The sequence below is a fragment of the Stenella coeruleoalba genome, assembly GCF_951394435.1.
Source record: "Stenella coeruleoalba genome assembly, chromosome: 21".
NCBI lineage: Eukaryota > Metazoa > Chordata > Mammalia > Artiodactyla > Delphinidae > Stenella > Stenella coeruleoalba.
Window position 1 is genome coordinate 21251045 of NC_137167.1, and position 14734 is coordinate 21265778.

Below are 14734 nucleotides of genomic sequence, written 5' to 3' on the forward strand. Positions count from 1 at the left end.
GCAAGTTTTTCCAATCTGGTGTTTTGAGTTCTCCGAATTGTTACACTACTCTTTTTTGGTGGTTATTTTTTCATCTTGTATAATTCTGCACATGCCTGTACAGACCTGTACTCAGCTGGAGTCTCGATAAGACCCGTGTGCAGATTCCCAGAGTTCTCTCTGTTTGCAGCTCCTTCTCCTTCCAATACTCTGTTTTGAGCAGTAAAGCCTGCTCCTCCACTCAGGAAAACCACTGGGCTCTGTTTATCCCCACTCCTCATATTGTGGCTTTGACACTCTCCCCAGGCATTAATCTGGGGCTCTCATAAAATAACCTCATTTGTTTTTCTTTACTCAGGGATCATAGACCTGTACTACTTCTTGTCCAAAGTGTGAAACTGTCTTCGAAAATGTATATTTTATGGTTTGCTAGTGGTTTTAGGTGAGCACATTAATACAATTCTAGTTTTTCCATTGAGGCCAGAGGTGGCAGTACTTGTTTAATTATTATAAGCCCTTAGGAGGACTATTTATTTTATATAACATCATTTTATATAATTAAATAGTAATCCAGCCACTATGTTAAACCTTATAAGGTTTATATTATGAGCTTTAATAGTTTGTAATGTGTATATTCTCTTGGGTTATCTAGTTCAGAAATTAAATTGAATGTAAATATTGTCAGTTTTGTCTCTTCCTTTTCTATTCTTTTACCTATTTTTATTTTATATATTTTTCATATAAATTAGAAAACTTATACTAAATGAGAAAACTACATTCAAAATGTGCTTTCAAAGAAAATGAAATTAGAAAAAAAAGTTGTATGCATGTTAAAGAAGTTTTCTTTTTTTGTTTTTTGTTTTGTTTGCACTGTGCTAAAAGTCAAATATATCTTGCAGTAATACAGTGTGGTAATTCATAAAATGTAAGTTAACAGGATTCTCAATTTAATATTTTTAAGGATGCTATTTTATTTACTTTAATATGTAAATGTATTTCATTATATTATTCCATTTTGTGATGTTATACAATGTTTGAATTTCTGAAATGAACGCTTCTTGCCACAGTTCTTTATTATGATAATTTTAATTTACTGATAACTTATTTAAGGTTTATAAATCTATGTTGCATATCTGAGGTAGGTATCTAATTTTTTGTCTTACAGTTGAGTAATTTCAGTATAACTTATATTCTCTTTAAGAATGTGAGTCATTTTCTAGTCTCTTTTATCCCTTGGTAAATATGCATTTATGATTATTTTGTCTTTCTGGTGTACTGAACTTTTATCATTGTGAAATGTTCCTCTTTATCTTGGTTAATAGTCTTTGCCTTGGAGTCTGTTTAACCTTGTATTGCTATAGACACTCATCCTTCTTATGTGTGTGTTTTACGTTGTATATTTTTGCCATCCAAAACCTATCTATTTCTTTATTTTTAATATGTGTCTCTTGCAGATAGCATATGGTTGGTTTCTTGCTTTTTCATCAATTCCAAAAATTTCTAATGTAATTGATATGGTCGGATCTGTTCCCTCTGATTTTTGTTCTTTATTCCTCTGATATTGCCTTCTTTTGGCATATATGAATATTTTAGAATTTAATTTTTAAAATTTTATTGAAATATAGTTGATTTCCAATGTTGTGTTAATGTCTTCTGTACAGCAAAGTGACTCAGTTATACACACACACACACACACACACATATATTCTTTTTAATATTCTTTTCCATTATGGTTTGTCACAGGATACTGAAATAGTTCCCTGTGCTATACAGTACAGAATTTAATTTTATTTTACCTATTGGGGTTTTTTAATAGCTATATATCTTTCTTAGTGGCTGCTTGAGGAATTATAATAAATCTTTAAATTCTCAAAGTTTACTAATATAGTACCACTTTACAAACAGTGTATGAATCTTGAAAATGCATAGTCACTTTATGACTCCCTTAACTTTGATGCTCTAGTTGTCATATGTATTACATTTATATATGCTATAATTCTTATCATACTAATATATTTTTTAATAGTGGTATATATTTTAAAAACTGTAAGATTTTAAACTAATCTTTCATATTCAGTCATATATTTATCATTGCTGATGCATCTTATTTCATCCTGTAAATTCAAGTTTCTTTCTACTTTTATTTTACTTGAGCCAGAAAAATGTCCTTTAGCATTTCTTACAGGATAGATTAGCTTAGTTTTTATTTTTCTAAAATTGTCTTTATTTTGTCTACATTCTTCAAGGATGTCTTCACTGGATATAGAATTCTTCATTGACAGTTTTTTCTTTTAGTATTTTAAATCTGTATTTCATTGTCTTATGGTCTCTGTTTTTCCTAGAAGCCTGAGATCATTCAAATCATTATTCATTTATAAGATATGTGTCATTTTTCCCTGGCTGCTTTCTAGATTTCTTTCTCTTTAGCTTTTACTAGTGTGTCTCTGATGTACTAAGGCCTCTGTGTGTATGTGAATGGGTATTTGTGTGCCTGAGTCTTTATCCCATTAGGGTTCACTGTTTGCTGAGCTTCTTGGATCTGTAGATTTATGTCTTTTATCAAAATTATGAAATTTTAGCCATTATTTCATCAAAAAATTTTTTTCTGCTCCATTGTCTGTTTCTTCCTTTTTCTTCTCCCTCTGGCATTATGTATGGGTGTATACACACACACACACACACATATATATAACATATGTGTGTATATGTATATTATATATAATATTATATATTAGGCACTTTGATATTGTCCCACAGTTCCCTGAGGTACTATTATTTATTACTTTTCTGAATAATTTTCTTTCTTCAGGTTAGATACATTATACTGAACACTTGCCAAGTTAACTAACTCTTCCATCTTCTCCATTTTGCTGATAAGCCCACCCAGCAAATTTTTTATTTCAGAAACATTTTACTTCTAGAATGTCCATTTCTAATAGTTTCTATCTTTCTGCTGAGATTTTCTACCATCAAGATATAAGATAGATTTCATAGTCACAATGAAAATAATTTGAATAATATAAGGGAAAGTACCAATGGAAGGTGTGTTAGTGGGGAGTGGGGGAAGGGGGTGATTTTAAGGCCACAGTATTATCCATGATTTACGAGAAATCTCAGGGAATTCGATGATTATAACATGAAATTTCACCTTGTGGGCTTACCCAATACAAAATTATGGTATGTTAACATTAAAAAGAAACTTAGCAACCATCTAGTTATAAATGTGGGAAAAGTTAACCAAGGTTATACAAGTAGTAAGAAAAGACTTGGCTCAAGGGCCTGTGATTATGGGTTGGTTACTCTTTCCTTTGCCCCAGTAATTCCCCAAATCAACTTCTCAGACTCCTACAGATTTAGAAGATATTTTCATTATTTCAAAAAGCCAAATATAACATATATTCACCCTCAGAAACATCTCACAAATTAAAAATGTCAGTGTATAAAGCTGATATGGAAGTGCAGTACTAATTATCTCATGGTATTAGGAAAAAATATTTTAAACCATGGATACAGATGAAAGGGACATGAAATAATGAAATAAGTCTTTGGTGGGAAATTTGGGAACTATTGCTTTATACCATGCATATAATCAACCTTATTCTAACATGAAAAACATAAGTTTTATCAAAATCTTCTAGTAGCCAATGTACAATATTATCCCATTGGTTTTGCAACAGTCTAAGAATTAAGGACTATTCATTAATACTAGGAGTCCATGCTGGTTTCATGTTCACTACAAGAGTCATTAGTGAAAACTACCTTTAAACTATTTATAAGCTGTCTCTAATAATAATTTAATGATGTATCTCACCATGGCATAACACTTCAGAATTGTTTTCTTTTAAATATGAACAACGGTCATGTCACCAGGCAACTAAAATAATGAGACTTCAAAGAATAAATGTTCTTTGAAAATAAATTTCATTTCATTTCAACCTGGAAACAGAAGATGCTGTCTGATCCAGGTAACAAAAGTTGTTGTGTGTGCTTTGAATAATTTCACTTGTAGGTATTAACATTTTGAATAGTTAAAAAAAAACTCATTGTGGTCTTTAAAATCATGAATTTACTAACAAACCTATGAATCAAATCTTGGTAATTATTTTTTTCTTAACGTTCCAACCTTCCTCTTTGTTTAGTTCATATATGAAGAGTCCAATTCATCTGCACTGTTCTTTACATAATATGGTATCTATATTATCTGTCACAGCTTTTGAGTTTTTAAGAGACATAGAAATAATTCAAATAATTTTATAAAGAAACAGTGTTTACTGTTTTAAAACAAGGTTATAGAAATTAGTTATTGATGAAATTTAAACTTGAAAGAGATTATTTTTAAAAGGATGGTGAGGGCTTCCCTGGTGGTGCAGTGGTTGAGAGTCCACCTGCTGATGCAGGGGACACGGGTTCATGCCCCGGTCCAGGAAGATCCCACATGCCGCGGAGCGGCTGGGCCTGTGAGCCGTGGACGCTTAGCCTGCGCGTCCGGAGCCTGTGCTCCGCAACGGGAGAGGCCACAGCAGTGAGTGGCCCGCGTACCGTAAAAAAAAAAAAAAAAAAAAGGTGGTGACTAACATTCATCATCTTTAATAAAGAATCTTTAAACAGAAGCTTAATTAAATCAACAAAAGGGAGAATTTCCTGACCAAGAGGAGTTGATACTGAAATTCATTTGGGTCTCATGAGATATATGTTAATAGGTTAGGTATTTTCCTAGTTTAGATGAGTCTTCCAACTTAAGATCTCATGGGCAGAAGTAATACATTTAAATTTTCATGAAAAATTAAATAAATGTAATGTAAATTTGAAGCTCGCCCAAGCTCACTGAAATCTTTAAGAATTATTTTTAAATTTTAGAACTAAGATGGGCTTTAGAGACTGTCCAGGCACTAAAATATAGAAAGTTAGAGCTACTAAAGGCATCTACAACATCATAAATCCCTCAGGTTTAGATAAGGAAATTAAAGTTCAAGGGAGTTTAAGAAACTTGTCCAAAATGATTTACGTGGTTTTAAGAAAAATTCTCATTAAAATTTTTCATTGCAATTTGTATCATTATTCCACATATAATGAGAAGAGTGGACCCAAATAAATTTTTAGCTTTCAACCCTTGAATCTGTTTCATAAATATGCTCTCCTTTATTGGATTCTGAATGAGCAACACACTTCTAGGTGCTGCATTGCTGGGAATCCAGATCCCACTGTTAGTTCTGTCCCTTTAACCATTCAGCTTCTTGGTACAATTGTGTGATTTTAGAACGAGAGCCTACTTCTGAAGATCAACCTCAGTCTGAACTTAATCTTAGGGATTTCATGGAATAAATCTATGGAAGACCTTAGATGTTCAAATATTAGTGTTAGAAAACAGATTTTCAGTGTCAGCTGGGAGCTTTTATACCTACAGAAACCACAGTCTTTCAGTTCTCTTTGTTTGGCTTGACTTTTATTTTAATTGTTTTTGAGCATCCGTTCTCCCAGGAAAGAAAGATATCTAGCATAATCTTCCTCAAAAAAGACAGGATTCAAACCTTATGGAAATAGTAGTGGTTAAAAAGGAGGACAATTTCTTGAATTGACTTGAGGGAGGTGGCACAGCTGTCTGGAGTGATGTTAACTATATTTAACATAAGTAATATATGGGTTCAACAGAAGGCTGATGATCATTTTAGTTTCTATGTGAATCCTTCATCAGTCACAAGAAAGTTGTTTAATTTGACAGTGGTTGAGCAATCTGTGATTCATAGCTCCATAGACAAGAGAGGATGTAATTTTCTGGTCTTTGAGATTATTGAGATCAATAAGCAAATTGTATAGGAGGCCATGCGTGTCTGAAATAATGAAGCAGAGTTGCCAGAACCGGTTTTCTCTATTCTATCTCTTTATTTCACAAAGTACTCTGAGAAAGCTGGGATTTGGAAATAAACAAACAAAAACAAATCAGCCCTGCTAGTTATTTATTTTAGGTGAGGCATACTGCATGTGAAAGAAAAGTGCATGATAAGAAGCCATTACTTTTCTAAGGTCAAAAACAATGAATAATGAAAACAATACAGAAAATGTATAAGATATGATGGTAAGTGTGTCTGCTGTAGGGGATTGAGTCCTGCGGATGGGAGCAGGCAGAGAGAAGATAGATATTTTACTCAAATATGGCATAAACTAGAGTCTGAATTATTATGCTTAAATCCTCTCTTCCAAACCAAGTCACCATATGCTGATTATATTCCACTTTTTTGCTTCATAAATTATGTAGCAAAAAATTCTGTGCACATACATCATATTTTGTTAAACTCACCTTCGAGTGGGTACATGCAACTTATTTTAAGTCCAAACTTAACTGTTTTTTTTACCCCCTCAGAATGAATTCTTTATTTTTATCACAATCTATTTCTTAATGCTTTAATTTCATTTTGGAGTTACCAATTACCTGTTCAAGAACAATTCTTAAGAAAAAAAAAATCTTCCTTTAGGGCCTATTGAACACATCAACTCTCAAGTTAAATGAGAAAATATTTTGAAAGTTGATTATATTTCTTTTAAACATCATATTGATGTTTCATGGATGTGGATTTTAAAGCAAATATCAATATCACTTATTTTAATCAGAACATCTTGCCTAACATTATCTATTCATAAACAAAATGTGACTGCCCAAACACACATCTATGGGAGTCACAAGTAAAATCCTAGGCTTATTTTAATGTGGCTGTGTGATATATACTTTCTAGAGAGGAAAGCAAGCTGCCTAGGCTAAAAAGTTGAGAGGAAGTTTACACCCCAAATTTCCTTTATTTTTCCTCAAAGAATCTAGTGATGAGAGCAAAATGGATACATTGTAAATAAGGCAATATGCATCGTATCTGTACTGCAAGTTGAAAGAGATGTTTGACATGACTTAGCCTGACTGTGTTCTCTTACTGGTGAAGAAACAAAGGTCTAGAGAAGTAAAGTGATTAACTCCAGGTCACAAAAGCTGCTCTAGGACTCAGGTCTCCCAATTATTGCCTTTTAATGGAAAGAACAGAGCCTGAGGATTCAGACAGAGCTGGGTTTGGAGGTTAGCTGTGTGACCTTAGATGCAAGTTATGTAACTTCTCTGGGCCAAAGTTTCCTCATCAGTGATTTAAAAAAAATGGGGATAAAAGTTCCTATATTTTAAGTTTGATGTGAGGATTAGAAACGTTCATAAAATACCTAATACAGGGCATTGTCGATCATTTGAGGGACTTTGTAATAATACATGATAAATATGAAGCATAGCTCAGCCTTGTCTATAGAGATGTGTTAGAATTCAAAATTCTACCTAGGAGATCTTTAAAGAGAGAAGTACCATGGAAATATAATAAACAATTCCAGTGCACAGAAAAAGAAACAACAAAATGAAAAGGAAGCAAAGAATGGGAGAAGATTTTTGCAAACCATGTATCAAATAAGGGGCTAATATCCAAATATATGAAGAACTCATACAACTCAATAACAGAAAACAAAGAAACAAAATCCAACTTAAAAATGGGCAGAGGAACTAAATAGATATTTTTCTAAAAGGTGCTTAAAATCACTATTCCTCATGGGAAATGCACTCCCATGTTCATTGCAAAAGTATTTACAATAGCCAAGATATTAAAACAACCTAAATGTCCATTGATGGATGAATAGATAAGGAAATTGTGGTATACATATGCAATGGAATATTATTCAGCCTTGAGAAGGAAATTGTGTCATCTGTTGTGCCCATGTCGATGGACTTAGACAATAAGTGAAATAAGTCAGAGAAAGAAAAATATCACTTGTATGTGGAATCTGAAAAAGCCAAACTAGTAAACACAGAGACTAAAATGGTGGTTGTCAGGGGCTGGGGGTGGAGGAATAGGAGAGATGTTGTAAAGTGTTTCCAAGAGCATTTGACGGACAGAGTATTTAGACATTAAAAAAACAAAAAGTTTCTTGGCGTAAGGTTACTAGGTTAATACAAAACTGGTTACAGGGCAATGAATCCATAACCTTTGGAGATATCTTTTCTACCAAAAAGAAATCTACCAAGTTAACTTGTTACCTCAAAGAGGCTGAACTCTTAATTAAATAAAATTAACAAAATCAAAACAGGTGCAATCTTCTAGAAAAGTAAATAATCCTTGTTTGAATCTGTTAAATAGTGTTCTGTATGACATTGAAAGGAAATGCCTTTTCCTATTTTTTCCTAGTTTTAAATACTTTTCCTCAGTATGGTTCACAAAAGTCCCCTTATAATTCTTTTATATTTTTCTCCCATCATGCATTACTTTTCTATTGCTGTCTTAACAACTTTACCACAAATGCAGGGGCTTAAAGTAACACAAATTTATCTTACGGTTCTGTCTGGTATAGGTCTCACCAAACTAAGATTAAAATGTCTCCAAGTTCTATTCCTTTCTGGAGGCCGTAGGGGACAATCTCATTCAGTTTCTTAGCATAATTGAATTTATTATGGTTGTGGGAATAAGGCTTCCATCTCTTACTGTCAGCTGAGGGTCCTTCCCATCTTCCAGAAGCTGTCACAGTCCTTGGCTTGTGGGTCCCTCTCTTCATCTTCAAAGCACAAATGGAGGATCAAACATGTTGCATCTTTCTGACCTAATCTTCTGCTTCCCTCTTCCACTTTTGAGGATACGTGTAATTCTACTTACCCATCTAGATAATTTAGGATAATCTCCCCATCTCAAGGTCTGAGCCCTTAATCACATCTGAAAAATACTTTTTGCCATGTAAGGTAACATATTCACAGGCTTGGGGGATTGGGAGGTAGATATCTTTTTGCGGGGGCGGGGGTCATTATTCTGCCTATCATACATTGTAAATGTATGTACAATTCAATGGTTACTAGTAAATGTATAAAGTTGTGCAACCATCACCCAAACAAATTATAGAATATATTTCATCACTCCCTCAAATTTTGCTTGTGCCAGTTTGTAGGTGTGTTTCTGATCCCAGCCCTAGGTAGCCACTGATTTGCTTTCTGTATTTATAAATTTGCCTTTTCAGGACATTTCATATAAATAAAATCACAAAATATTTAGCCTTTTCATTCTGGCTGTTTTTATTTAGCATAATTTTTTAAAAGTATTACCCATATTTAGCATTTATCTGTAGTTTCTTTTTATTGCCGACTATATTCCATTGATTGTGTATACTGTGTTTTGTTTATTTACCAGTTAGTAAACATTTGAATCGCATCCAGTTGTTGACTATGATGAATAAGCCTTCAATAAATGTTCCACATATGTCTTTGTATGCGAATACATTTTCACTTCTCTTGGGTAAATTCGCAGGAGTGGATCATAAGGCAATTTTATGTTTAATTTTTCAAGAAACTGGTATTTTTTCCCAAAGTTGTTACATTATTTTAAATTCCCTCTAGGGATGTATAAGGGTTTTTCCACCTGTTATTTTCTGATTTTTGATTATTGCCTATCTAGTGGGTATAAAGTGGTATAGTTTTAGTTTACATTTCTCTAATGACATAAAATGTTAAGCATCTTTTCCTGTGCTTATCAGCCATATGTCTATCTTCTTTTGTGAAATATCTATTCAAATATTTACCCAGTTTTTATCTGGGATGTTTGTCTTAATGAATTGTAAGGGTTCTGTATTTTGGATATAAGCTCTTTATCAAGAGGTATGATTTGCAAATATTTTCTGCCAGTGTATTTTCTTTTCTTTTTCTTTTCTTCTTTCTTTCTTTTATTGTGTGTTTTGAACCATTAAACTTTTAATTTTGATGAAGTACAATGTATCTCTGTTATGGATTATGCTTTTTTAAATTGAGGTATAGTTAACGTACAATATTATATAAATTTCAGGTGTACAACATAGTGATTCACAAGTTTTAAAAGTTATACTCCATACATAGTTATTATCAAATATTGGCTATATTCCCTGTGTTGTACAATATATCCTTGTAGCTTATTTATTTTATACATGGTAGTTTGGACCTCTTAATCCCTTCCCCTATATTGCTCCTCCCCTTTCCCTCTCCCTACTGGTAACCACTAATTTGTTCTCTACATCTGTGTGTCTGTTTCTTTTTTTGTTATATTCACTAGTTTGTCTTATATTTTTAGATTCCACATATAAGTGTTATCATACAGTATCTGTCTTTCTCTGTCTGACTTATTACACTTAGCATAATTCTCTCCAAGTCCATTCATGTTGTTGCAAATGACAAAATTCCATTCCTTTTTATGGCTGAGTAGTTTTCCACCGTGTGTTTGTGTTTTTGTGTGTATGTGTGTGTACGTGTGTGTGTGTGTGTGTGAGATCTTCTTTATCCAGTCATCTGTTGATTGACATTTAGATTGCTTCCATATCTTGTCTACTGTAAATAATGCTGCTGTGAACATTGGGATGCATGTATCTTTTGGAATTAGTGTTTTCTTTTCCTTTTTTGTTTGGATATATACCCAGGAGTGGAATTGCTGGGTCATATGGTAGTTCTATTTTTAGTTTTTTGAGAACCTGTTTTCCACAGTGGCTGCACTAATTTACATTCCCACCAACAGTGTGCTTCCCTTGCTAAATATTTCTTTGCCAGAAAAACTTGGCATGTAGAAATTTGGGAATTTAAGTGCTAACAAAGCAAGAATGCTGCAACTTTATTTATTTTCAGGATTTAAAAAGGTCACAATATTGCAAAACTGCCGAGTGGCTGGATAGAGTAGCAGTACAGTACTACAAGTGTGGAAAGATCGTTCAATTGATAGATTGGAACTGGAGACCAAGTAATTGGTGGCAAATTTTCTAAAGGCCCTTGTTTCTCCTCAGTGTGAATCTGCAGCCAGAGCACCTTTTCTGTAAGGAATAAATAAGTCAACCACAGATGCTGAATCCTTCTTTAGCACCATGGTAACAAAGATGAATAAACCCCTGATATGGCCCATTCATCTATCCTACGGTAACTAAATTTCCTCAAAGGTAATATTATTGCTGCTCTCCTCTGACATCTTACATGGAAGCCAGGAAATCCACAAATAGAGGCTCTATGAGTTTTGAAAGCATGCAAAGTGGGCTCGATCCCCGGAATTATCACTCTATTTTCCCATGACACATTTTGTAAACTAGTTTTAAATCACCTTACCTCATTTGTGATTCTGCTACAGTAATCTGCCCATGTATTTCTTTTGAAGTAAATTAAATGATCTGCTTAAAATGACCCCTTCTATTTTCACAATATCCCCTTTTTCCTTGCTTCTCTCCATCCCATATTCCTAAATACACTCCCAAATGATCCCTCCCCTTAGAATTTAGAATGTTATTGTTCTCCTAAAAGGAAGAAAACTGAACCAGCCTACAGGGTTGAAGTGCTTTGTAAAATTACCAAAACCATGTTTTATTTCATTGGCTGAGGTTTGGTTGAGAGGATGTGAACAGAGTGGGTCTGGACACACTGTGTCTGAGGCAGATCAGGGCTCTGGAGAATGAACCCTGAAAATGAATGACTAAGAAATGAAGACACCAGTTTCCTAGCAGAGAATTACCGGCTGTCATCCAAACTGAAGATTGCCCAGCAATGTATTGATAGTTAGGAAATCTGAAAGACAAGATTACCTCAGCTATAATTTTGCTTCGTTAATTTCTCTTACCAATTTATACTCGGCTCAGTGTTGTTGTTTAAGTTGAAATACTTTAAACAGTATTTTAAAAAGAAGTATTTGCTTTGGATAGATGTTTTTCTTTTAATCCACCTGTGCTGATTCTCTTATCAATGAAATTCTTAGTTATCTGATATGCTCTGAATCAAAGACACAACCTGATTACTTCTACATGCTTTTCTTCAACTTCTGATTTCACACCATTCTTTATTTAAGAATTTCTTTAAGAGAGCTCCGAAGGAAAATGACTCCCCCACAGGACCCAATCAAATTTCTATATCAATTAAGAAATTTGACAGCAGTTTTAACAGATTTCCCAGTTATTAATACAATCACTTTGTTAGAGCAACTCCTTCTCCTGCTTCCTTCAAACCTTTAAAAATTCTTCCCTTGGGTTATATTCAATAGAAAATTGAGTGAACAATTCAACCATTATCCATACAGCAATCTTTTTCTTTTCTTTTATATAACAAGCAAAACTAGAAATTTTAAGATAAATAACGATTTTCCCACCTAGAACAATAGATATAAAATATTCAAGGAAAACTTTTACATAAAATAAAAGAAAGCAATATCTTGATGGGGTGTGAAGAAAGTATTTCATTTGCAAAAGTTACTTCTTAATGTAGCTATCAGTAAGTTTTCACTTGTTCCAGCTCACAAAACATAATCCCTGCTTCCTGCTGAAATAAATATCACATTTGTTTTCGCTGATCTACTAATATAAAATCAGTAAAAAAAAGAAAAAAAAAGCTACTATGAAGCAAAACTCAGAATTGTGGGATGCATTTTTATGGGATTTTGCAAACTTAAAAAGCAAAGAAATTACAATTCTAAATTTTATAATTCTGATGTATTATGAGTTTGCAACAAAAATAATATATATAGTGTTCGGCTTTTTATATTTTATCAAATTTAAAATTTAATATCGTATACATGATTTGGTAACTGAATGACTTGTTAAAAATAATTTTAGAATTGAGGAAGACTAATATTTTATAATCAAATGTTTGAATAATTATTTGAGTAAAATATGAAAATCTCAGAAAAATAAAATTCTCAGAGAAGATGACCTTTCAAGGACAATTAAGAAGCCTTCAATATATAATACAGTATTTATTGAGTAGCTCTGTAGGGAGAGAAAATTATTTAAGAAAAAATAAATACACATTTTAAAAGCGCAGTTATATTCCCATATTTATTTTCAAGAGAAACTTTCCTCTCCTTGTTTTCCAGATGAAATCTATTGTCTAGTCTATCACTCTTGACATGCCCATCTCATTACACCTGCAGTCATGTACTATAAGCCTTTTTCCAACCAAGAGGGAAGGTGAGAAATTGCCTTTATAGTAGAATCAGTGCTGCAGCCAATAGGAGTGTTAAAACCAAAGGCAAGAGTCATTCTCCTACTCTTCCATCTGTCATTTCTACACCAGGTGTATCTTGCTGCCAGCCCACATGAAAATCCATCCAACTCTACCTTAACTTCTATCGTCTTGTGTGGCCATTGGCTATCTTGGTCATCAACTCATTTATTGTAACTAATATGCCAACTGCTAATAGAACTCTTTCATTCATTTGAACTCAGTCTGAATATTTATAAAATTATTTCATATACTTTAAAGGATTCCAAGATGTGTATATAATATCAGATTTTCACTGTGAGCTGTTAGAGTAGAAATATTACGATATCGAATTAGACTTCCAAGAAAGCATGATCCAGGTTACTACGCTGCAGAAACTCAGCTTTGTTGGCGATTTTCCTGGCCTTTGCCAAGGAACTAACTGGGTGTCCTCGGGCGAGATATTTAAACATTCTTCCTAAGATTCCTCAGCTTAAAAATGGGGATACTGTAAAATATAAACTTGAAGCATATGGCTATTAGAGGGCCCACAAAATAAATATAAATGAGAGTCGAGCACTTGTCATTATAACAGAAACTTTTCTTTAAGATCTAACTTAATTCATAACTCTTGGAACATATAACCTATGCTTGTGATTTCTGTGTTTTAATTTAGAACTACCCATTTTATGAAATTTCCATAGGGTGCCTAACTTGAATAAATTTCATCCAACTCTGTGGGGCAGTCACTAATTAATCATTTAAAATATTTTATGTTAAAAAATATATTTTATGTTCCGGTTAAGTTAAAATGTGTTTGGTTGGGAAATCAAAGGGGTTGAGCTCTTTGAGTTAAGGTAAGCTTGTTTAGTGCAGAAATAGCATTTGACATAAAGCCAGACCTCCAGGAGCAAGGATCCTAATGTGCTCGTCATGGAGTGAGTAGCCCTTGATTAAGAAGTTGCTGCTACCACAGGCTCATGATAAGCACAGAAGTTACAGACAGACAAACATCTTGAGATGATATTTGTAAAAAGAACGCTAAGGATTATATAACCCACCCGTACTGTTTCATGTTGTAATGGAAGAGCAAATATTCCTGAATCATTGCTTATCTTTTATCAGTTTGGCCATATCTGAGAAAGACAATGCCACCAGAGTAGAGTGGCAGCAGGCTACCTTGAAGGCGAAGGGGCTCCTCCGGCCATCTGGAGCACCTGTGAACCAGTTGCTTCTCTGTTTATTGTTCAAATCTGGAGGTAGGGGCAGAAAGAGAGACTGTCTGCTTCAGAGGTTGTGGTAGACGAGGGAACTACGGAGGAGTGGGATATTGTTGAGCCTCTGTGAAGAGAACCTAAATCTAAATTTACTTTTCCTTTAGTGAAACCTCTCTTCAGTGACAGCCATGAATTCAGTGGTTTTAGGACAGATTTTAAGAGATTATTTCCATGTGTCTGGACACCAACAAAACCTTAGGTGTCTACGGCAGGACTCCACCAAGCCTCAACCTGGGCCTGCAATGCAAGTGCTGAGTCCATAAATGAAGTAGCAATTTAAACTCATAAACAATGTGAGAAAAGAAAACAGAACTTTAAAGAAGCATTTTTTTAATACTGTCTTTTAATTTCCAAGTTAGTTTTCTTTACTTACGTTTATTTGACTGATCTACCTCTTTGTGTTGACAAACAAGATGTTTGTTCAAACATGTTCCTGAGCCCTCTGTAATTAATGGCATATCTCCATGGGAAAGTGCCTTTCTGCAGATCAGGTCTGCCGTGTGAGTAGCAC

General features: G+C 33.7%; 1 protein-coding gene across 6 annotated transcripts in view; it reads left to right on the forward strand.

The window, feature by feature from the left end:
• Positions 1-14734, forward strand: part of LOC307179867 (uncharacterized protein) — a 349430-nt gene that overhangs the window by 99063 nt on the left and 235633 nt on the right. The window lies entirely within an intron of this gene.